General features: G+C 45.6%; 1 protein-coding gene and 1 long non-coding RNA gene across 2 annotated transcripts in view; one reads left to right on the top strand and one right to left on the bottom strand.

The window, feature by feature from the left end:
- The window catches only part of RBM15 (RNA binding motif protein 15), a 76,294-nt gene extending 74,110 nt beyond the window's left edge, over positions 1-2,184 (bottom strand). Inside the window, exon 1 of the transcript XR_016394501.1 lies at positions 524-2,184. The gene's annotated coding sequence lies outside the window, so the exon portion shown is untranslated. The remainder of the gene's footprint in view (positions 1-523) is intronic.
- On the top strand, positions 2-24,839 carry LOC111180054 (uncharacterized). The gene is made up of 3 exons (XR_016394523.1): positions 2-3,764; positions 7,913-16,802; positions 17,074-24,839. It is a non-coding gene; the product is annotated as an uncharacterized LOC111180054 (long non-coding RNA).
- The last annotated feature ends 573 nt before the right edge of the window (positions 24,840-25,412 follow it).

A 25,412-nucleotide genomic window follows, 5' to 3' on the forward strand; every position in this document is an offset into this window, starting at 1 on the left:
CGCGGTGAAAGCGGTGATCCCACCTCCTCATCCCTTTCATTGGTTTACGACCCCGTCCTTTAGCCTACTATTTGGGAAGTCGGGCCATATGTTCTAGCATTTTTTTCTGAGAGGCCGGGTCACTGCGATCTCGCGAGAGAGACAGAGTGCGAGACAGAGAGAGAGAGAGAAAAAGAGAGGGGGAGGGTTCCCTCCTTCTACCCCCTTCTTCCAACTCCTCCGGCGGCTGAAAGAAGTTTAAATCTGATTGGACGTTGACGAGGAAATTGATAGGCCGAAATAACTGTCCATCACTCGCTTAAAGGGGTAGGCCCCTACACTGAGGAGGCTGCCTGAAGGTGAAAGAGTAGAATACGCGCTTGCTCTGCGACGTCAGTTAGATGTCGCGAGACGGTGACCATAAACCAGTTCCGCCTCCCCACGCTTTCTGCGTTCTCCTCTCCAACATTTGTTCGGTCCCGCTGCGTACTTGGTTGTGCTTTGGTCCTCGGACCTCAGAACTTCTGGGCTTCCTACTTCCTACCTGTGTGGGACAAGGGTCTGGGCAGGCTCTCCGGCTGTCGGGACCCACGAACCCTTCAGGAAGCCGTCGCGGGGCGCCCACCGGACACCATCTTAGCCCCTCTGGCCTCTGCGGGAACAGCCTGAAAAAGCCCCGCCCCCCCATGCGCCAGAAAGCGCTCTGGGGCCCACGGGGCAGGTGGGCGGGGCCGGGAGTTCACAGTTCACAAAGCGCCGGCTCACACTAACGTCAGGGGCGGGGCGGAGGCAGGACGTGGGCTCTTGGGGACCCGCAGCGAGGACGCAGCGGAGGTGGGGCGCAGCCCTGGCTCGGGAGCCGGCCTTCCTCTGCGTGTTCCGTTTTCGCCTGAGTGCCCCCGGGCAACCCAGGAGAGTCACTGACGCTTCCAGTTTCGCCGCCCGCGGGCGGGGTGGGGACTGTCAGGCCACGGCGGAGGGGTCAGGGCTTCCTGTTTTGTGTTGCAAATTTACGTGGATTTGGGGTTTTGTAGTTCCGTAATAGAGCTGCGTTTGTTTTTCATATGTAGTATCCCTCCCTGTTGAATAATCGAGTGCAATTTACGCTCCATGCAGATGTGTCGCGTTTTTTTCTGTGGCTTCTTGTACGTCACCCCACCCCGGGTTAGTCTATACTACAACCCAGTAGAACAGCCACCTTTCTGTCTGTAAACCCATCTCTTTTAGTTCTTTCAATCGTTAACCGCTTTAAAACCCAACTTTCTTTCCACAGACCTCCATCGTGTCAGACGATAAAGCACTTGCGCGAGGTGCCGGAGACCAAGATGATAACAGGTACAGCCTCTGTCCGGCTGCCCACCGTCTGGTGAAGGGAGGTAGTGCTGAGTTCATCACAGGGGTTAGGTTTCTGCAGTCCTCCCCGATTTCCTCCCGGCAGAGGTTAAGAGGATTCTTGTATTGATCCTCTTAACCACACCTCTCAAGATCCTGTCTGTAAGGAGAGAATGTGAGATGTTTTTTAAAGGCATTTTTCAAGGTAACAGGGTCCCCCAAACGGAAACCTAAACTTGAAACTTTTAAGATTAGGGACTGCAACCTGTTTACCCCAGCCTTAGCCATCCTTCTTTTTATTAAGTAATCTTGAGGAAGGTGAAGATATGAGCCTTTTGTCTCTTGATTACATCAAAAAACTTGAAAGAAGCCCAGTATGTAAAAGCATATCTATGATATTGTATTGTGTAGACATAGTCACTGTATTAAAACCAGGTAGTGAAATAACTTCATGAGACATAGTACGATGTGTATAATATGCTACCATTTGTGGTTTTAAAAAATGATATACCTGTATATGTGTTTGTACATTTTTTAATATATATTCATAGAAACTTAATTGAGAATACTTAGGAAGTTGTTACTGAGATCATGCTAAGGAGGGGCTAGGTGGAAAAAGACAAGTTTTCATTCTATACCTTTATGCATTATTAAAAGAAAACTTTTGTTTACCATGTGCATGCTATTGCTGTTTCATTGTTTTCAAAATAGCAATTATTTTTAGCTTTCCTTAAAAACTTTTTATGGAAAAACTAAAAAATATACAAAAGTAGAATGCTATAAAGAATTCTCTTGTGCCCAACACCCAATTTCAACAGTTTTCAAATCATGTCAATCTTGTTTCATCTACACTGTCCTCTTGCTCTTCCCCCTCTTCATTACTTTGTTCCAGGCTTATCTGCCCCTGACATGGAATCAGCCATTTCTCCTAGGAGTTCTGGTTCCTTTTAGTGGGAAATGATACTTAGAGATAGAAATCTGGATGCTAGGGAATTAAAAAAAGCACATTATTCAAAAGAAAAAACTTTGCATAGTTAGGGGGTTTCAGTTTTCATCTCTTTCAAGGTTATAGTAACACAACACAAAGTTGAAGTTAAGCCATTATCTGATTACTTTAATCAGTGTTATAGCCAATCCAAATAAATCAGGTTCCATCCAAGGTGACTATTTTTGGCCTAAATTGACCTGCTTAGATGACTCACTGATCAAAAAAAAAAAAAAAAAAAAGGACCAAATAAGTATAGTTTCCCAAATTTCATCATAGGGACTGAGGGAGCACAAGAATTGAGGGAGAGAAGTCAGAGAGCAATACCAGTATGTGTGGCAGTGCCTGAGGCTCTGCTAGGCTTAGTGGCTTGCCATTTGAAATACTAGGGAACTTGATGGAAGATACTGCCCACATGTGGCTGCAGTAGGAAGGTTTATCTAAGGGGTGGGGAGCTGACAGCCTGTCTGGTATCAAGAGGACTGGTAAGTTTAATGGGTAGACAGAAAAGGACTGGATTCCATTATCAATAACAGAGCCAAAATATAGCCTGTGGGGTGTGTGTGTGTGTGTGTGTGTGTGTGTGTGTGTGTGTGTGTAGGTAGGACAGAACTGAATAATGACATGATATGTTGATCCAAGATGTACTTAAAATAAGTGATTTATTTTGTTTTCATTTTCTCTGTGTTTTTTAAAGTATGAAGTGGCTTAGTGAGGTTGTATCAGCCTATGTTCACACATGCACTTTAGAGAGAGCTGAGAGAGGATAAAAGTGACCCATGGTTTAGAGGGCCAAGACTTTAAACACTTTTTCTTGTGTTGGTGAGCGAGTTGTTGAGGTCCAGTCCAGGCTTTCATCTGGTCTCCTTGTGATCTATGGCCAGATTTGTGAGGATAACTGACTGTGAGGAGGATCTTTCAGTGGTCATGAAAACAGAGTTAAGCTACCAAGCTATCGTAGCAGCATGTTGATCTCTCCTTTTAGTGCCTTGTCGAAAACGAAGAAATAGTGTTGAGGAAAAGCTGCCATTGCCCATTGTGGTGTCAGTGTTGGCCCCTTGGAGCTGTACAACTCAAAGGCCCTAGAGGCCGCACCCAGCAGGAGATTGGCCACAACTAGCTGTCTAAATGCAGTGCTTTCTCCGTCTCCTTTAAAATCAGTTTTAGATTAAAAAGGAAAGCAAAATAAAAGTTATGTGCATGGAAGAAAGCTGTGCAATTAAAAGGTATCAGTATGTTTTCAATCAAATGTGTTCTTTCCACCCTCTTCCTTCCTAGGTTTTACTGTTTGTGTATCCTCAGTACATACAGAGACAGTTATGACTGCAATATGAAATTTATCTTGGGAGCCAAGAGCCCTTTGATTTCCCTGACAGATACAAAAAGGCCTGAAGCTGGGAATTTAAAAAAAAATTTTTCCCACTCACAGTAGTGGATTAAAATTTTCTGCTTCATTTTCTTTCATAAAGTGAGTGGTCTCCTAACAGTAAGGTTTGTTTTGTTTGCTCTACAGAAAAAGTGTGTATTTTACCCATAGACATATATGAAATCCCTAAAATAGCGAACGATCATTTGGGACACAGTTTGCATTATAAAGTCACTTATTTGTGGTTTGTAGAATTTTTAAAAACAGCTTTATTAAGATATAATTTACATACCATAAAATTCACCCATTTAAAGCATACAGTTCAGTGGTGTATACTTAAAAAGCTGTGCATGTGGTTCATCCTTTAACATTGTTACAGAAAGCCTCTGTTATAATTTCTCCTACATGACTAAGCCCTAATACAATTATCTCTTTCATTTATTTAGACATAGGGCAGTGTCTAAGAGCATGAACTCTGGAAACAGCCCGGCTGGATTAAATCCCAACTCTGCTGTGGGTCTCAAGAGTTACTGTTAATCTCTCTGGGCCTTTGTTTTCTCATCTGTAAAATGGGAATAATCATAGAACCTCTTTACTGGGAAGATTAAATGGGTTAAAACACACAGTTGACGCTCAGTATCCACAGGTTCTGCATCCTTGGATTCAACCAACCGTGGGTCACCTGACTGTATTAAGAGCTTAGAAGATGTCTAGTGGTGGTGCAGTGTATAAGACTCCGCGCTCCCAATGCAGGGGCCCAGGTTTGATCCCTAGTCAGGGAACTAGATCCCACACGCGTGCAGCAACTAAGGAGCCTGCCTGCCACAAGTAAGACTCAGTGCAACCAAATAAATAAATAAATATTTTTAAAAAATTATTACTCTAAAAAAAAAAAAAGAACAGTGCCCAGTACACAGTAAGCATGTATTGCTATTGCTAGTATCTTTTCTCTCTGAACTTGAGTACACAGAATTGGATTAATCATAATCCTTAGTTCATGACACATAATCATCAATGGTCCGTCCATGGGCCTTTAAATTTTCATTTACTTATCGAGAACATAGTGAATACCCATGAACCTATCATTCAATGCAAGAAAAAGACAGTTATCAATCATTTACATCTACATAAATGTTCCTCCCTTACCCACTGCCTACCCTCATAGATGGCTACTATCCTGAATCTGGTATTTAGAAATCCCTTGTTTTGTTTTAAGAACTTAAAAATTTTTTAATGGAATTTAAAATTTTTTAAAGTAATTTTAAAATCCCTGTCATGAGGTTTGGGGAAAAAAAATATATATATGAATTCTTTAAAATTCCTTAATATATATGTATGTGTGTATGCATGTGCGCTCATACACATGCACACACATCACCTTAAAAATATGTTATTTTAGTTTTGCTTATTTTGTAACTTTATACTAATTTGTATTTGTAGTCTTCCTGAGACTTGCATTTTTCATTCATAATGTTACTATGACTCTTCCATATTATCAGAAAACTTTCAAGGAATGGATCATTTCCTTCTATTTTGATGCCCTGCAATTCTTACGCTACCACACAATCTAATATGGCTTTTCAAATTCCAGTCATCAAATAACCATTCCAGTCACCCAACAGGGCAGATGATGGGAGGAACAACAGCATGTCCTCCTCCTCTTAAGACACTACCTGGAAGTAACACACTAAACTTCTATCTCACTCGCCAGAAGGTAGACCTCTGGCCACACTTAGCAAGGAAAGCTGGGAAGTATATTCTGTATCTACTTTAGCCCAGCTAAAAATCAGAGGTCTTATTTCTAAGGAAAAGGAGGAGAACAGGCATTGGGGTCACCAACGGTCTCTTCCACAACTACCTACTGGGTGAATTACATGACACAATGCATGGAAAGCTCAAGGTACTTAGCAAGGTTCAATTAAAACTGTCATTTCATGATTTCACTTACATTATCCAATTTGATCTTCATAGCAATCATATGAGTTAGGGAAAATATGATTATCTTAATTGCAGATTGGGAAACTGGTTCAAGAGGCTAAATACAGTTGTTGCTGGTGGTGGTACTTTTTGTTTGTTTTGTTTTAAAGAAAGTCCAAGGGAAAGGAGCAGTAGTAGCCCAATTCTGGAGTCCTGGCTTCTCTCGACAAAATCTACCTTCCACAAAGTCCTGTAATTCTATGTTCTGTGACTTTCTGAATCTGGCACATAAGTCTGCAAGGTGGGGGACAGAACTTAAGTCCACTAACTAAGTCCCACTGCGGGACGCTTTCCACTGTACCCCATATGAACCAGGTTCTTGAAAATGACATGCATGGTTCTCCAGCAGCAGCCTCTCCTTCCCACAGGTTGAAATCTGAACAAGTACATCGGATTACATAATTCACGAATAGATAATAAAAATAGAAGCCAGACTTTACTGAGCGCATACTACATACCAGGCATTCTGCAAAAACTTTCCTTGCATTGGCTTGCTTCACCCTCACAACAACCCAAGGAGATAGGCAGGCTTATAATCCCTCCCTTTTTATTATCGGGTAAGGAAACTGAGGCTTAGAGATCCCATATATTTTACAAATATTTAAGAAGAATAAAATGTGTAGGTTTGTTTTTCCCAGTCTGTGAAAGCATTTGATTTGAAGTCATCCCTACATATTAGGGGTGACACTAGAAGGCTGATTGCCTCCCCAATATCCATTCTCCCCTTCTATGTTGTGAACAGATACAATACTTTGACAGGGAAAATTGTAACAAAAAATTTTACAACAAATGACATAGACAATTCCTTAGCTCACTAACATAGTGGGAAAATATATAGTAACTGTGTTAGTATCTGCCTACTTTAAGAATGGTGTTTTAACCTCAGCAGTTTATAGCAACTGGAAGAGAGTATTTCATTTGATTGTAGTCAATTTAGAGGCAAAAATTAGCTGACTTGCAAAGGAGATGGGAACTCACAGACTCTCAATTATTGGACAAAACTTCTAAAGTCAGAGGCAATCAAAGCTTTATTTGCTGCTCCTTATTGGGTATTAGGCAAAATCCTCTTGCTGCTCCCATGTCGGGTGGAGATTCCAATTTAAGGAATTCTGGATGGTGTGTTGTATGTAGTCTTCCTGTATCTTTCATGGCGAATTCCATCCACTTATAAACACTGGTGAGGTTATAAAGTTAATAGAATATGACAAAAAGTTGTAGATTCTATATTTTCTGGTGTGTTTAGTACCTAAAATTTCTCACACAAATGCAATTAAGTTCTGAGATCTCACAAGTTATCTCTGTGAGCCCACTATTAGCAAGAAGAAACCAGCTTCGGGGAAACCCAGCCCCTCAACACAACTGTAAATAACCTAGTAGAAGAAATGGATTTCTGCAAATGTTTGCATGTGTTTGTCCATGACCATAGACAGTATTTCCATGACATTTTAAAAATTATGAGCTCCTTTAACTAATCAATCAATTAATCTTTTTAAAAGCATGTTCTATGTGCCCAGCGTAGTGAAAATACAGGGAGAAATTGTATGACATGATCCCTACCCAGAATTTCCTTGGATGAGGATAAAAATCAGGTACACTTAGGGCTTCCCTGGTGGCGCAGTGGTTGAGAGTCCGCCTGCCGATGCAGGGGACACGGGTTTGTGCCCCGGTCCGGGAGGATCCCACATGCCGCGGAGCGGCTAGGCCCGTGAGCCACGACCGCTGAGCCTGCGCGTCCAGAGCCTGTGCTCCGCAACGGGAGAGGCCACAACAGTGAGAGGCCCGCGTACCGCAAAAAAAAAAAAAAAAAAAAAAAATCAGGTACACTTAAAATTAGTCACTGAATTATTAAAATACAAAAAATTTAAAGTTAAGTATAAAAGTTTAGTGATAAGAGAACTCAGTGTGGGCTGGAGTAGTCAGGGGAATTATACGTGTTCATTGTAAAATTCCAGACGACATAGAATGCACAGGGTAGAATCGTATGTTCCAAGCAAAGTTTCATAAGGGTGTGACCCTAAATTTCCTTACTGTGAGCATGTCACTTAAACTCTGTAAATTGAAGCTATTGTGAGGAAATGAGAGAGTATGTAAAATATGAGAATGAGAGCAATTATTATGGGTGAGTTATGAGATAGTGTTTAAGCTCTAAAGACCCCAGAGGCTTGGGGACAGGATGAGACAGCTTATAGCTAGTGTAATTGGGGATAGAATGAATGGACACCTGTTTGAGGTGTTTTCAAATATGTAGAAGAAATTCTTTTTTTTTTTTTTAGAAGAAATTCTTGCCTACGGTTGAGGGTGAAGATGATCTCTGTGACACCTCCCAGCTTTGAAATTCCCAGATGCCTGGAAACAAACCTATAGTCCCATAGGGTAAAAGCAGACCCCAAAGAACATGGTTACAGGCAAGGGCTCTCTTTGGATCCTAATGACAGATGCTCCAGAGAGCATCTCTAATCTGAGGACAAAAGCTTCTATACAATGATTTGCTTGAATGAATTGAGGTAAGAGCAGACCACCCCTTTCTACACCCCCAATCCCTCAGGTGCAGAGAGAAGTTTTCTGGTGAAGTGGATGGTACCTGTGTATTATTACAAACCCAGCTCTGTGTGGGTTCAGCTGCTTTGTAGAAGAGGGACTTGATCTAGACCAATGAGGATGAATTCTTGTCATCATCTCTTCCACCGCCATCACCAAATAGGCATCATCCTAGACCACTTCAATAGCCTTTTAAACAGTCCACCTAGATCCACCCTGGCCCGCCTCCAATCAGTTGTCCACTCAGCAGCTTGAATGATCTTTCCAAAACACAAATCGATGGTTTCCATTGCTCCTCAAATAAAGACCGGAATTCCTAACATGGCCTATAATGTCCTATATGGTTTGGCCCTTTATACCATTCTAGCCTCATCTTGCTCCCCATCCCCCATTGGCCTTCTTTCTGTCCCACACACTCACGGAACTCCCTCCCATCCCAGGGCATATGCTCTTCTCCACCCTCATCACCGGGTGAACTCCTATTCATACTTCAGGGATCATTTCCAGGTTACCTCCTCAGAGCAGCCTTCCCTGACCAGACTGAAGTCCCCTATTATAGGCTCTCACTTGCCATGTAGTGTGCCTCTCCTTCATTGCATGGTCACAACTGCAATTTTACTGTTGTAATTATTCGACTTACAATTTAGTGCATTTGATTTATGTCTTTTTCTCCCCCCGGTTCTTCATAAGGACAGTCCTGTGTGTCTGGTTACTTACCATATTATCCACAGTTCTCAGCACACCGTCAGGCACATAACTGACACAAACAATTTTTGCTGAGTGAATGAACATACATAATCTATATCAGTATTTCCCAGTATCCCATAAAATGGTCCCAAGAAGAAAAAAATGAGTTTAGAAAACACTTTATACTGTATTATCCAAGCCTCCAACCCTGCCCCCATGCATCTTTGCATATAAAAGACTGGCAAAGAAAGAAAAAAAGAAAACAAAAAGGACTCTCTCAAATCCTGCAGTAAAGAAGCCTTCATTTTAATATGACCCAGAATGTAAACCAGGGTTCCCTAGGATGTACTCTGGGCAATGTTTCCACTCAAGGGAGACATCCTAGCTGCCGGAGCTAGTGCTGTTTTTGGTACAGCAAATGGTAAGAAGAGTTTTAAGTGTTTCCCGAGAGGAATTTCCCAGGAGTTAAACTGCCCTGGGAATCCCGGCAAGTCTAGGATTTAGGATTTGAAAAATGGAGCCACAAGTACACATGAGCTCTACTAATAGAATCTGCCCCATTAGCTGAAGAATGGACCCTACTCAGCACAGTTTGTAGCATAATAAATACGTGCTCAAAGAATGAATGGAGAGAGAAAATATCTGTGGTAATAACCCCTCAGCTAGTGGTCCCATTTTTTCTTAGGAAAGATAACTGTATGGTTATCTTGGTTAATGTACGGTTAAGCTTAAAATTCAAATGTAAGTGAAAGATTTTTAAGCTTTGATGGTTAATGTATGGGCATTTTAACTAGCTACTTAGTGAAGACTGTGGCATAATAAACTGCAGGGTTCACGGGAGCTCACCCAGTCACAGGATGTAAAGAGGTACCACTAACACTTGGAAGGTAAGTAAACACTGATCTTCACTTGTTGGTTTTGTGATAAACATTTTGTCAATTGCTATTTTTTTTCTAGGATTTAACATTAACTTCCTTTTTGTCAAATCCAATGTTTCCTTTTTCCCCTCAGTGTTCACCCTTCTTGATCTTTTGGGATCTTTTTGACTGCGTTCAAGAAACCTTCCTTCTTGAAATTCTTCCTGACCTTGTTTCTATAACCCGTACTTTCAGTTCTATAGCATTTCAACCAATATTTATTGATCATCTCTGATGTGCCAGACACTGGGCTATCATGATTCATTTATGAACTCATTCATCAACATTCATTGAGTTCTTACTAGATATCGGGCACTGTGCCAGTGACTGAGATACAAAGATGAGCAAGATAACAATCCCTGACCTGAGAAGCTGCACAGTCTAGGGAAGGCGACAACTAACACATCATGGCAGGACGAGGCTAGGATACAAGTACAGACTCAGGGGCTATGGTCCTCAGAGAAAGAATCAATTGCTTCTCTCTGGGAGGGAGGGCTACGTTGCATAGCACAGTGCCTGGCACATGCTAAATCTTCAACAAATATATGGCAAAGGAACAAAAACCCTTCCAGGAAGAGAGACTAGCATGACTGGGGGATCTTCAGGGAGCCCTACTGGCTAAAGTAGTGGTTTTTAGCTCAGTGGGACAGAATATCAGATTCTCCAGGGGCATGGAAGGGGTGGTGATGGGGATGTTTATCTGAAAGAGATACTTTTTCCTACTGTTACTACTTAATTTATAATTTTTATGCACATGCATATTTAAAAGCACATTATGTAAATTATTAATTTACAATTTCATTTTATATATTTTTATATTGAGAATACAATTATTGTTTTCATCATACAAATTACAGAAATTAAAGCTCAAACTATGAAAGCTGGTAGATAAATAGAGAATACAGAGGTTCTGCAGCAAAGCCATTGTCTTCTTGAGGGTAGTGGTGAGATGTTTAACAAAAGTGGGAGCAGACTATTGGGTTGTAAAGGACTGTATCCTGTAGGCTAGGGTTTGTCAACCGGTGTCAGAATCAAAATCACCTGGGGAATCAATTCCCAGACTCCAACTGTATTAGTCAGTGTTCTCCAGAGAAACAGAACTAGTAGGATATAGATAAAGATAGATGATATAGGGCTTCCCTGGTGGCGCAGTGGTTGAGAGTCCACCTGCCGATGCAGGGGACAAGGGTTCGTGCCCGATCCGGGAGGATCCCACATGCCGTGGAGCGGCTGGGCACGTGAGCCATGGCCGCTTAGCCTGCGCATCCGGAGCCTGTGCTCCGCAACGGGAGAGGCCGCAACAGTGAGAGGCCCGTGTACTGCAAAAAAAAAAAAAAAAAAAGATAGATGATATAGATAGATATAGATACAGATTAAGACACAGATATAGATACAGATAGATACAGCTATGTCCCAAGACCTGCAGTCGGCAAGCTGGAGACCCAGAAAAGCTGACAGTATAAATTCCAGTCAGAGTCCAAATGCCTGAGAACCAGGAAAGCCAATGGTGTAAGTCCCAGTCCAAAAGCCAACAGGCTCAAGACCCATGAAGAGAGAAGTTTTCAGTTTGAGTCCGAAGGCAGGAAAAGACCATAATCCCGGTTCAATCAGGCAGTAGGAGGAGTTGCCTTTTACACAACCTTTTTGTTTTATTTAGATCTTTCATTCGATAAGGCCAGCCCACACTGGGGGGCAATCGGCTTTATTCAGTCTTCCAATTCAAATGTTAATCTCATCGAGAAACACCCTCACAGACACATCCCGAATACATTTGACCAAATGTCTGGGCACCCCATGGTCATTACAGTTGACCACCGTACCACTTTATAGTACATACTGAAATTTGAGGACCTTTGCAGGCCATTTGGAACTGTGGAAGGTTTTCAAGAAGGGAAGCGATTTGATAAGATTACTTGGGAACCACTTAAGAAAGAACCCTGGCAGTTCCGTGGAAGGTGAGTGGTGGTAGGGCAGGGAAGGTGAGGCAGGATGCAGTGTCATGGAACAGATTAGAGGACGGGAGCTTATTATGCAGAACACAATGATGAGGTCCTACTCTCCCCTATGCTAATGACCCCTGTTCCGATTACTATTGCTATGTAACAGATTACCCCAGTGCTTAGCAGCTAAAAACAATCATGGATCAGGAATTTGAGAAGGGCTCCATTGGGTGGTTCAAACTTCAGGTCTCCCATGTTGTTGCGGTCAGATGTTGGCTGGGGCTTTAGTCATTTCATCTGGGCTGGATATCCAAGGTGAGTCATTCACTTGGTTGGCAGCTGACATTGGTTGTAATCTGCTACACACGGCCTCTCTGGCAGAGTAGTCTGAGGGTAGGCAGACTTCTTACGTGGCATCCGGCTTCCATTCCAAGACAACCAGGCAGAAACTGCATGGCCTTTTCTTATGTATTTATTTATTTATTTAATACAGCAGGTTCTTATTAGTTATCTATCTTACACATATTAGTGTATATATGTCAATCCCAATCTCCCACTTCATCCCACCACCACCACCCCCAACCCCACTTTCCCCCCTTGGTGTCCATACGTTTGTTCTCTACATCTGTGTCTCTATTTCTGCCTTGCAAACTGGTTCATCTTTACCAGTTTTCTAGATTCCACATATAAGCGTTAATCTACGATATTTGTTTTTCTCTTTCTGACTTATGTCACTCTGTATGACAGTCTCTAGGTCCACCCACATCTCTACAAATGACCCAGTTTCATTCCTTTTTATGGCTGAGTAATATTCCATTGTATATATGTACCACATCTTCTTTATCCATTCATCTGTCAATGGGCATTTAGGATACTTCCATGACCTGGCTATTGTAAACAGTGCTGCAATGGACATTGGGGTGCATGTGTCTTTTTGAATTATGGTTTTCTCTGGGTATATGCCCAGGTGTGGGATTGCTGGGTCATATGGTAATTTTATATTTAGTTTTTTTGCATGGCCTTTTCTGACCTAGGCCCAAAAGTCACACAGCAGAACTTCCACTGTGCTCTATTAATCAAAGTTTTCACAAGCCTGCCCAGGTTCAAGGGCAAGGAAATTAGACTCCACTTCTCAATGGGGCCAGTAGCCAGGTCACAATGTAGAAGAGCATGTGCAATGGGAGATATTGTCATGACCGTCTTTGAAAGATATAGACGGACATAGCTCCCAAATCAAGCTTTCCAATCCTGACCTCTTATCCACTCTCCTGTTTTAGATACACAATTGCCCACAAGATATCTCACTGGGAAGTCTCATTGTCACCTCAAACTCAAGTCTAAAACAGAATTTAGGACAACAGTCCTCCATCCCGTAATCTTATTATTTTGGTAATGTGATAACTTAAAGAAACAACATAGACTAACCCTTTTATCTCTGACCTTTCTTTCTCTGAAAAATAACCTGCTACCAAATCCTGTCTTTTCTTCCTTCTTCATATGGATTTCTTGTATTCTCTTCATTGCCTGCATTCCCTTTGGTCCAGCTGGCCCTGAGCTGGTCTTCTCACCTCCACCCTCTCCCTTGCTCTTACCCATTTTACATGCTCTAGCCTGGTTAGTCTTTACCAAAGCCCACATCCGACTTTCCTGCTCAACATTCTGGAGTGGTCCCTAATGGAAATCCATTTACCTAACTTTCTGATAGTGGGTTCCCTAGAAAGAGTTTAGCATGCAGGGTGTTTCTTAAGTAGTGACTTTGAGATTGACACCTGTGGAAGGAAAGGAAAAGAACTAGGATTGGGAGGAAGGAAAAGTGGACCTGCAATCAGACCCAACGCCAGCCTCAGCTGACCCCATGAGGGGCTCTGGAGTTAGAAGGTCTCACTAATTTGTGGCCTTCAGAGTTGTCCCAGGATGAGCTGAGATGCCTGGGCCTTTGTATTTCTGCATTGTTTAGTCATCAGACCACTGTGGAAAGGATCGTGACCTTGGGGGTAAGGCAGCTCTCTGCAGTTGAGAAAAGCCCTGAAATGGCTGACAGCTGCAGGTGTCTGCTCACAGCATTCCCAGGAGCGGGGACAACAGAGTCCTCCACATTCTCCACATTCACTGGTACCCTTGTCTCTTCAATCACACCACCCAAGGCTCACCTTCTCCTTGGTGCTCCCAGGCTCACCTTCAAGTCCTTCTTTCTTTTAACCTTCAGCAAACTCCATTCCATATCACTCTCTCCATTTTGGCTTACACTCTAATTATTTCCTGTACGTTATTTTGCCTCACTCCACCCAAGCTAGGTTATGCACTCTTTGGGGGAGGAATGGAGGCGTGCCTTTTTCCCAGGACGTCAGCACAGAGATGAGTCCCCACATACTTACAGCTGGACCTCAAGAGATGCTTGGCGAGCGGTTAAACAGAGCCTCTGGTTACTGTAGAGATTGCTCAGAGAGTACCGTTTCCAATATCCATTACCAAAGCAGAATGAATGGTTTAGGAAACCACCACTTCCTTGTCCCTCTGGGGAAGAAGAAAGCTAAAACCCTTGCCAGCTGTGCAGAGCTTGCTGTGCTGGGTCTGGGGCGGGAGCAGGCGCTGGGCACAAGCCCAGTCTGACTTGAGCCACAGCCTGAGGTTACTCCCCGTCCCTTTGTTCCCCCCCACAAAGCAGAGCCAGGGATCCTTTGGTCTCACAGGGTGCTGTGTACATTTAACTAATTAGTGGCCATAAAGTGTTACCCAAATGCCAAGTGTAATTATGGTGAGCAATTATTTTTGCCTGGAGAGACAGCATTCTAGCCATTGTCGAGGGAGGGAGATAAATGTTGGTGCATTCTCTGGAAGCCCATGGGAACAAGAGCTGTTTTCCTGCCCTCACAGCATCAGAAACCCGGATATAGCTTTCTTACACCCAGGGCACACCTAGGCAGGAATCCCCCAGAGGAGCATCTTTCTGTTTGCAGTGTCATTACTGCTTTGGGCAGAGGGAAAGTCATCCCCAAAGTGCACCGCCAGAAGCCACCACTCAGGCACCTTTGTGTGTGCTTGGGCTCTGAAGGCCACTCACAGCAACCTCTCCTCCCTTGGACCCCAGAAAGGTTGTGGGCAAAATTCACTTGGGATTTTCCTACCACCCCACAGTGTCTGAAATTTAACAATAGCCTCCACAGTCATAACAATAAATTAAAAATAAAGCACTTTGGAGCTCCCTAAATGGAAGTTTTCACGTGGTTTTTATATTTAGAGTTTTGTTTCCTGCTCTGGGTAGATTTTATAAATAACCAGGGAATGCTGGAGAGAATTTCCATATTGACTTTCCTTCTTTTTTCACATAAGAAACTCCAAGCAAGTTTATATCTTGTGACCTTTCTCTCTGAAAGTCTATAGAATTAGATAATGTAAATAGAAAGGTAAATAGGAAAGGAAGAAGAGACAAAGGTATGGAGACAACTTAGGCAATGTGTTTATTTAAAAATAAATTCAATTCTGTCTTATGTCTTGAGATAAATGCAGATTCATCCCAATATCCTAACCTTGCTAGTAAGCCTTAGGCTAATACTAGTTCACACTGGTTGAACATTTGTCATGTATCCAGCAAGATTCTAAAGCGTTTCTTAGGTGTTATCTCATTTACTCCTCACATTAACCCTGTAAGTAGATGCTATTATTGATCTGTTTTATAGAGTGGAAACTGAGGCCAATAGAAATGAACTAACTTATCCCATGTCAATCTGACACCAAAGCCAAGGCTCCTAACAAGATCACTCTGCTACTAAAAGCTGGAACACACCATAAATGTGTATGAATTGTCATTTTCTAAAGGAGAACCAGGGCACTATAAGGTCCTGGGATCGTGAAGATACTCTTATGCCAGCTCACTGGACACCAGAGAAGCAGTTTTCACCCTCTTTACCCACGAAGGGACTATGCAGCCTAAGAAGCCTTCTTGTGTCTAGAACTCTGAGCCTCTTTAAGAGGTGGGAAGTAAGTACTGAATCTCTTTTCTCTGAGTGAAATTTGAGTCCATGTCCATTGTTTATACTCACTCAGAAATAATCTTAGAAAAAGATGTTCTTGCATATGAAAAGCTTTCATTTACACACGTACAGACAAAAGTGTTCCTGCCATGTGCCCTTTCCCCCACCAGTCTAGGACAGTACCTATGCCCATCACGTACTCTCAGAGCATCCTGGACTTTTCCTTCAGAGCACTCTTCACGGTGTGGGATTATATGCTGCCACAACTACCTGTCCAGTGTCTCTGCCTCACCAGACTGTAAACTCCACGGGGCAGTGGTTGAGTCTGTGTAGCCTCCCCAGGGCCTGGTGCAATGCCTGGCATGAAACAAGCACCCAGATACTGCTGGAGGAGCAAGGGATGCTATCCATGTCACCATTTGGTTCTGAGAAAATGCTGCCACAAACTGAAAGAGAAAAGACCCAGTTCAATTTTCAGACAAAATAAAGAATTTTTCAATACACAATTTCAATTATTTCTGAAATGAGTGGCTTTCCCTTGTGCTGAGAGTACTGGTTCTGGAGTCAAAGGATCTGGTTCTCATTCTCTGATCACTACTCACTGCACGGTGATGGTCAAATATTATAATGTGTCCATTTCCTCCTAGGTAAAGTGGGGCTAAGCAGTGTCAAAGCAATGATGTAAAAATTAAAAGAGTTAACAAGCAAGTGTTCAGAATTGGGCCCAGTGCATGGGAATCCATAAATGTTGGCTCTTATTATCAGTGCAGCTAGCAGCCTAGAGCTCATACAGTTCTACAGCAGGTTTGGATCATGCCTAAGAATTCACAGGATATGAAGCCAAATTGAGGCCAGGTGTAAAGGCATCTGGACTCAATATCCCTGCTGTCAAGACTCCCTAAGAGGCCAAAGGGAACCTCTCCCAACCCCAGCCTCCCAAGTGTCATTTATTTTATTGCAGTTGTCCTGTGGTCTCAGGAACCGGGGAATTCCTGGTCTTCCCAGGCCTTTGGCTGAGACTCCTGCCTGCTCTACTGCTCTACTGCCCGGTTGGGTTAGATGCCTCGGAAAGATCCTCTTAATTCAGAGAACTCGTGACTCCATGAAAAGGTCAGTTCCCGCTGAAAGTCATTCACATCCTCCATCCTTCCCCCCGCCCCACCCCCTGCCCATTCTCCCTGTGCCTCCACAGGATGCCCCCTGCTTTGACCCACCCTCCAGACTTTGCCCCACCCTCCAGGCTTTGCCCCAGTCAGCTCAAATGGCCAGAGTTTCCAATTTAATAATAAACATGCACTGCTCTAAGCGCTTTACAAAAATGTTAACTTACAACCCACAGAAACCCAACAGGGTGGGTGCTAGTGCTACTGTCATTTTACAGATGAAACCGAGGGGAAGAGAGGTTGACTGACTTGCCCAAGGTCACTCAGCTGGAAAGAGCAGAGCCTGAGTCTGAACCAGCCTCTGGGTTCCCGACTACCACACTGCCTCTGAAGGAAGGTCTCCCCACCCTGCCCCCGGAGGACGATTCTCGAACTTTCTCCTCAGTATCACCCGTCAGGTAAAAGAGAGGCAAGGAGAGAAACAGATGTGAGCACAAACCCAGGCAAGTGTGGAGCGGTGTGGGATGTGGTTAGAAGGGCCAACTCTACAGCTGGGCTATATGGGTTAGAATACTGGACTTTTTCTTACTAACCCTGGTAAGTAAAATGGGAACAATAATAATAGTACACAACTTATGTGGTTATTTTGAACATTAACACATATTAAGCACTTAGAACAGTGCCTGGAAAATAGTAAGTGCTCAATACTTTTTCTCTGCCTTTTTTGATCTTTTCACATTCTCCGGAGGCAGAAGCCACAACAAACACTTTTGTAGGAAGAATGTTAGACTTGGAATCAGAAGATCAGATGTGAGTGCCAGCTATCATCCACTTACTGTGTGATCATGTACAAGGTTTTTTCCTCTCTGAGTCCTCACTTTTATCATCCCTAAAATGGGTGTGAAAATAATTTCACTCAACTGAGATAGCATGTAAAAGAGCTTTGTAAGTTGTAAAAGAGCTCTTTGTAAAAGAGCTTTGTAAATTCTAAATCTAAAACACTGTGAAATAGTGATTAAAGAATTATCCCACTTGTTATTTAGGGCTTCTCCTAGGAGTAAGCAGATAGGTGCCTTTCAGGAGGTCTTCAGACCAAAAGACTAGAATTCCACCATTGGAGAGTCACTGTCTGTGTCTCCCAGGCTTTTTGGTTTTCAAGACTCCCCCTTTTAAGGAAGCCTCAGGAAGTGAAGAGCCCAGCATGTTTGGGGCGAGAAAGGAGAAGTCTGAGGGATGTGACTGCCACCTTCAAGGAGCTGAAAGGCTGTCACAGAGTGGGCAGGTCAGACTTCTGAGTGACTCGCCCAAGAGGCAAGAACTGAGTCTCTGAGTGGAAGTAACAGGGGTCAGGTTTAGTGTCTGGAAGAAAGGAAGACAATTCTTTTGATTATAGCTCTCAGAAATGGGGAAGGCTACTCTGATAGCGAGTGTGCTGTCATTGTAGGCATTCAAGCAGAGAACTGGGACCACTCAAAGGGGATGTGGTAGAGGAGATTGTAAGAGGTAGGAGGGGGGAAACCAGTTGACCTGAGCCTGGGACATTCTAGTTCTTCTGAGGAATGCAGCAGGCTAGTGAGGGAGGGAACAGGAGGGGCAGGCAGGAAGGGAGAAAAGGACAGCCAAGGGGGTAGCTAGCAGCTAGCAGGAGCCCAGGCTCAGCTCCAGTGAGTTCACTGTTTTGTCAAGGGCAGTCCCTGTTTATTCGGCCAATTTGGACCCCAGAGCCTAGAACTGTAAACAATCCACTCACTCACTCAGTTAATTCAGCAAACATTTGCAGGCCTGAGAGTCAATGCACCGAGGCCCCAAGTGGGATCGCAGACATTTGAGAGCCTCCTGCACAGTGACCGACAGGGGGCAGGAGAGACACACAGATGTCAAACTGCGCAGCCCGCCAGCTGAGCTTCCCCGCTGGGGAAACTGGGTCACTCGGTCCAAGCGGCAAACATTGCGAGGGGGATGGGCACCTTGGGCCTCCCAGCAAGGGCTGTGAGATCCCAGATGCCACCTGACAGGGCCGTAGGAGCCCTCAGCCCCCTGTACTAGCAGACATAACCCCCCGCTTGCAGAAGGATGGATGAGATTGATAATCTGGGACGGCTGGGACTGGGGGAAGACTAGAGGGAACTAGTCCCAGCAAAACATGTCATGCAACTGGACACATCCCAGGACGTGTATTAGAGAAGAAGGCCTGCCAGGTCAGGGCTGGGTGCGGCGGTTTGCTTCAGAGAGAACCTGTGACCTCACTAAGGAGTTTGAGGCTCTAGGGTCTGGTTGAAAGCTCCATTGGGGTGGGGGAAGGGCTCACTGGCTGACCACGAGCCAGCGGATGCTAAAACTGGTCACTCAGTGGATAGGTGGCAGGTTTGGAGTCAGATTTGCTTTTGTGTCCTGGTTTTGCCACCTGTACCTTATAAGACCTTGTGTGAGTCATTTTCAGCCTTCAGTTTCCTTTTCTCCAGAATTTCTGGTGGTGCTGTTATAAAGATGAAGTGGGGGAATGACAGGAGCCAGAGGACTGCCCTCGTCACCTCTTCCAACCTGGGGCACATCTGGGCACAGCAGTGGAAGAGAGGCCTTTTGCACCTGGCAGTGAGGAGGGGATGCCCACTGTACTGTTAGTCTGGGCACTGTGAACTCATCCTGCAGGGACACTGCCCTGGAAGGTGTGGAGAGGCCCTCCCCATACCCCTCTCCATCCCACGGCACCCCGCTGCAGAGAGGTGCAAGGACCTGGGGAAAACAGGTCTCTCCACCCTCAAACCATGGTCCCTTGAGGTCTTTGAGGGCTGAGAAATCAGGCAGGTGGAACACACATGGAATGAGAGGGGACCTGGAGGATGGAATGGGAAAGAAGCCACTTCCGAAACTCTAGTTCCTCCCATGGATCCTATAATGGTTAGAAGGGCCCCTTGGACCCGAAGTCAAAGACCCACGTACATATTCTTCCAGACTGTGTGTTTTCTCCACTCATCCAAGCCCTTGAAGCTGGGAATGCGCTGCCCCCTCCTCTCCGGGAGAGGGATGGTGGGCACTGATGCTTCTGTATGAGGGCTCAGCACAGTACTCCATGCTTGTTGGCTGTTAATAAGTAAGGAATCTTGGAGAACTAATTTGAGCCCCCAGTTTTACTGACTAAAAACAAACAAACCAAAAACACATAAAAACTGAGGCTCAGAGAACAGTGGGACTAGAGAAAGGAAAGTTCCTGCCCTTTTCAGTTGCCTCTAGAATCTTCATGACTATTTGGAGAAAGTGACTGGACCCCTACAGTGAGCTGCCCAAACTGAGGAGCCTGGCCTCTGGGGCTCCAAGGAGCAGCCAGTGCATCTGAGGTTGAGGGTGATTGAGCAGCATAATGTCGTAAAGCCAGCTGCCTGAGTTGGAACCCAGCACTAGCTGTGAGACCTTGGGCAAGATACTTCCTATCTGGGAGCCTCTGCTTCCTCATCCATCAGATGGGACAATAATAGTTTTTTTCCTTATAGATACTATTCTTTCCATTACCTCTTAGTCTGAAATTGGAAACAACAAACTAGATAGCCTTCTTTTTCCCTGAAAAAGCCAAATAGCAGAGGACCCAAAAGGAAAGGGGTGGAGCCAGGCTTTGGACTCTTCTAGTCCAGGCACTGGGACCTTTGGGGAGGAAATAGCCCAGGGCTGGGGAACAGGGCTGTGGCCCAGCACACTTCTGCCCCTACATTGCAGTGTGACCCTATTCTGGTTGCCGTGCCTCTTCGGGCTGCTTTGAACAACAGAAGGGTTGAACTTGGTGGCCCCTAAGTTCCGTGCAGCCCTGAGCCCCTGAGATCCCCAGCCGCACAGCTGGGCCCTCATTCTCTGGGATGCAGCCCAGGCCTCAAGCAGCCTCAGCAGCTAAAGAAGCAGCGCTTTGCTGGGCTCTGGCCCACTGCCCAGAGGAGATCACTCAGCCCCGGGGAAGCCCTCGGTTTGCTGGTTTGGATGCTGAGAAGGGCCAGGCAACAGGGACTTCGGCCTATTGGCCTCTGGTTCCAGCCGAAGCTTTTCAGGGATGGATGCAGAGCAACAGGACTGGCAGAAGCCGTGAAAAAAGCAGCCTGGAGCTCACATTCTGTAGCCTTGCTTTGAAGTCCATAACCTCGGCCACATGGGAAGTGATGAAGGCCTGAAAGGAAACAATGGCTAGTGGGCCACAGGGGAAGTTTCCTGTTTGAAAAGGCCTGGGTAAGGGATGGATTCCATGTGTGGGGACAAGTATTAGTAGGTGGAGGCTCTGTAAAGGCCAACAAGCAGGGACCAAAGCAGGTACCCCAACACTGATTCAGTCAGTCAAGAAGCAGGGATCTAGTGTGTTCTCTGTGTGTGACACTGGGTGGCAGCTGTGGGGATGTCATCAAAGGGGTCAGATGGGGCTGGCTTGGAGGACTTTATGATCCATGAATAATGTATGTGGTATAGACCACACACAAATGATGGGGGGGAAGGGGGTGGGGAGGGGAAGTACTCAATCCCAGGGGGCTCCAAGGACTGCCAGGTGGTGGCCCAGAGCTGGCTGCTCTCCTCTGTTGGGCAGGTGGTAGGTCGGTTTTCCTCCCTTGGGCAGTGAATCATCCGAATACCCCCTCGCTCATTTCAACAACTACAAACACCAAATCGCCCTGACTCTGAATTGTGCCCCATGCGTTGACTGGCTGGCTCTAGTGACTGCTCTCTGGAGTCACTGGAGGCTGGGTGAGTATGATCATCCTTGTCTGCAGACAAGCAAACTGAGGACCAGTCAGAAGTACCTCACCCAGGCCACCCAGCTTGAGGCCTGGAACTGGGATTTGAATCCATGTCTGACTATCTTCGAATCCTGTATTCATTCCAATAAGATGCTGACTCCCACTGTCTTCCCATTGCCTTGTAGCAAGGATAGACAACACCCCCAGGGCAGATTTTGTCAGAAATGTAGACATTTCCAAGGAAAATCGGCTGCTTTGCTTGCCTCTCCCCACTGTAAGCAGGAAGACAGCTCAGTGTTCGTAGGGCCACCAGGAGAATGCCTAGTGGCCTTCTCCTTCCACAGATACTTCAGCTTGGGACCCAATGTCCTCCAAGGTCCCCCGGGATCTTGATGCCTCCACTTCCACTCAGCAACTCCAGGAGTTCTTGGTGACTCATGCAAAAGAAAAAGCAAGGTCCTTGCAGAGCCAGGCAGAGCCCACTGGAGTCCTCGTGAGGGTCTCTCCAATGACCTTGAGCAAATTTCGGAACACTCTGAGCCTGGGCCCCCTCATCTGTTAAGACAGTGACAACCAACCATGCCAAACAAAACGTACAGCTTGGTTCTGAGAACTGAATGAGTTAACCTGTGTGAAGCCACCTGACTCTAAGAAGATATTCAATAAATACTATTCGTCATGAGATAGAATTGGGGTATTTTGTGGCAAAAAGAAAGATTATGGGAATTATAATCATTGAACACTTAAAACATTCCAGTTACTATGCTCAATCCTTTACTTGAACAATTAAGCCTCCCAACACTCCTTCGAGGCAGGTAGTATCCCCTCACTTTGCAGGTAAAGAAACTGAGGCTCCAAGACATTAGGTTATTTTCCCAAGATCAAAATCAAGAACCTGACCCAGAACCCAGGAGTTTAACATCTAAGATGCTCTGCAACAATTCCCACTTTCCTGCCATGACTGGAGGATCCTTCCCTGAAATACGCTTTCGTCTATCTTTAGATTTTTGTTTAGATAAGCAAGACCTTTCTGAAGGGGCTTCACATCCCTCATGACAATAGTTACTCCTTCTCCTACACGCTCAGGGCACTGTGGTTATTTTTATCCACTGCATTTTCCAAGTATTACATATATTTACACATCTGTCTCTGGCACTAAGTGGATCCTCTTGGAGGGCATGGACAAAATCTTATTTTATTTCTTTGTTTCCTCTCCAAGCAACCATTACCCATAGCACTGTGCACACCCAGCTTTTGCTAAATGTTTGTTGACTTGAGGTGTGTGTTAGGCAGAGTTGACCAGAGAGCGTGACGGACCTTGGTCCGAATCCCTATTCCCACTGACTGCGTGACTAGGCGAGTGACTCAATCCCGCTGGGCCTCCCTCAGTCTCCTCACCTCTAAAACAGGATAATAGCACCTACCATCATGAGGTGTTGTGAGGATGAAATGAAAAAATGCAGGTGTTGCGTTTACATAGTGCCTGGGCACATGTTACACAGTCAGTAAATGTGTGTGATAACACCTGAGGGGTAGAGACTGGACAAGGTGGATGCTAGTGACAAGGAAAGAAAGAAGTAGCCCTGGGAAACATGCAGAAACAGGGATGCTGCTGAAGACCAAACTTGCTTCCTTTTTAGAGCATGGTGGAATAGAGAGAGATAAACAGGTTGGAGATAATTTAGGGAAAGTTCAGTAAAATGTAGAAGGGCCAACAAAATGTGTTTAAGACTGCCGTGACAAGAGGGGGAAAGGAATTGGTTAGAAGTGAGAGAAGCCTGAAGCAGTGTCCCAGAGACTCTGTCCAGGATGAAAGAAGGGGCCTGGAGAAGAGAGAGATATGCCTATTCTACCAAAATAAGGAAAACGCTGGGGGGGGGACATGCAGCTGGGAGGACATTACAAACTAAGGTGGCTGTGGAAGGAGCAGCTCCTGTTGGATCCAAAGGGAGGATCTGAAAGCCAAAAGGAATGAATAATCCAGGCATTGGGCTCAAGGCGGGAGGCAGCTGTCCATTTATGGCTTGATGAACACCTGACTAAGCCCTTTCAGTTAAAGAAACTCCTTCTAATGCAGTTTGGACTGAGATGTCTTTAGCTGGAGCACACGCCTCGCCAAAGATCCCACCCAGGAGGGAGCAGAGAGCAGTGGAAGCGGGGGGACCCCAGACCCATGGCACAGTCTGTGGAGACTGCCGCCCACTCTCAGCCCTGGGGTGGGGCAGCTGAAAGTTGCCAGGTGGTACGAGGAAGGCCTTCCATTGGCAGTGCGCTGGGCCTCTTTGTCAAATCAAACAGGGTCCTTCTCTGAGCTTCAAACCTAATCTCTGCAATTTAAATCAAAATTTGTGGACACAGAGGCTTCTACCTGCAGGAGGTGGCGGGAGGGAGAAGGTTAGGGGCCTCTTTCCGTAGTTTAGAGACAGGGGGCTGCTCTGAACTGAAGTCCTTGCTCCCTCCTCTGACCATCCCTCAGCTCTTTTTTCTACAGTGAGAGAGGAAGGAGCTTGCCAAGTGGCAGGAGCCAAGTCATTAAGCAGCCTGCAGGGGCAGAAATGGTCTTTCTGGCCTCAGGACTGGAGCGAGGTTGTCCAAAGCAATTTATAGGCTCACTTGAAAGGTGACATGGACGGGGAAGTGGCTGGGGAAGAAAAATTCCTTCATCCACAGACCGTGGAGGCAGACCTGCCCTGCCTGTTAACCAGAAATAGTACTGGGAGCTGGGAGCCTGGAGGAACACCTCCAGCCAGATGTGAAGAGACCCTGTGGACAGATGTGTGCATGTGTGAATGCCCCTCTCGCTCTAATGCAGGCCCAGGTTGCGGGGGGCTGGTGGGTGGTGGTGGTTATGCTCTACTCAGTTATTCAAGGGCCCAGGTGGCCCTGGCTTTACCATGTTCAACACGAGGCTGCCCTGTGTCCCAACATCCAGCTGATGGGGAGAGAACACAGAGATCATACCTAGGTCATGGTACCTGAAGTGGCACGCACCACCTCACATGCCATTGGCCAGAACTCATTCCCAAGGATGTGCTAAACTGCAAGGGAGGATGGAAAGTGAAGCTTAGCTGTATGCCCAGGAAGGAGGTGAAATGGATTTGGTGATCCGTCAGCAATCTTTGCCACATGCCCCCAGTAACCCAGAAAATTTGGTGATAGAGGGTTGGACAGAGGTGCCTGAGAAATAAACAGATTGCTGAGACCTGTAGGGCTTGGGACAATATCCCACCTTGGGGTAGCCTTAATAGGTGACCCATCCTTAACCTTAGGAGCAGGGGGCCCTGTGGGGAAGACATTTGGGGGGGCGCGGTCAGGTAAGATCCAACTTGGAGTGCTAGAAGAACTGTGGCAGCTCTTGGCCTGGGGCAGAGGTGCTCTGGAGGCCTCCGGGGAATGCTCTGAGGAGAGGACGAGGGCCTGGTCACTGAGGGCGAGGTCTGGGTTCCTATGAGGCAGGTACAGGGAGCCTTAGGTCCAGCCCAGGTCACCAGGGTAGAAGAGAAGGCAGGGGTCAGGGACACACACTCCACACTGCAGTACTTGTGTGTAATTCTCCTGTGCCCCATCTTCATGGAAGAAGAGCCGGGGGGGGGGCCAGGGCCTAGCCGGATGAGGCCACCTAGGGGTGAGCAGACAAGAGATGTATCACTGCTCAGGACGCTGGGGTGAGGGTGGGAAAGCAGGGCGCCTGGCATCTGAGGAGGAGGGTCCCAATGTAAGGAGAAAGGGCTCTACAGGAGAACAGGGACACGGCGCCAAAGAACCCTCTTCTGTACGGGGTATAAGGTGTGGCTTTTCATTTTTATGCTGACGTTGTTACTTTTGGGTGTCCCGAGCTATCCAACAGAACTTTCTGCCATGATGGAAGTGCTCTCTATCTGGCTGTCTCACATAGCAACCACTAGCTGCAT

Source organism: Delphinapterus leucas, chromosome 1, assembly GCF_059928025.1.
Source record: "Delphinapterus leucas isolate spDelLeu-1000000601 "Yukka" chromosome 1, BTC_Dleu_Yukka2, whole genome shotgun sequence".
Taxonomy (NCBI): domain Eukaryota; kingdom Metazoa; phylum Chordata; class Mammalia; order Artiodactyla; family Monodontidae; genus Delphinapterus; species Delphinapterus leucas.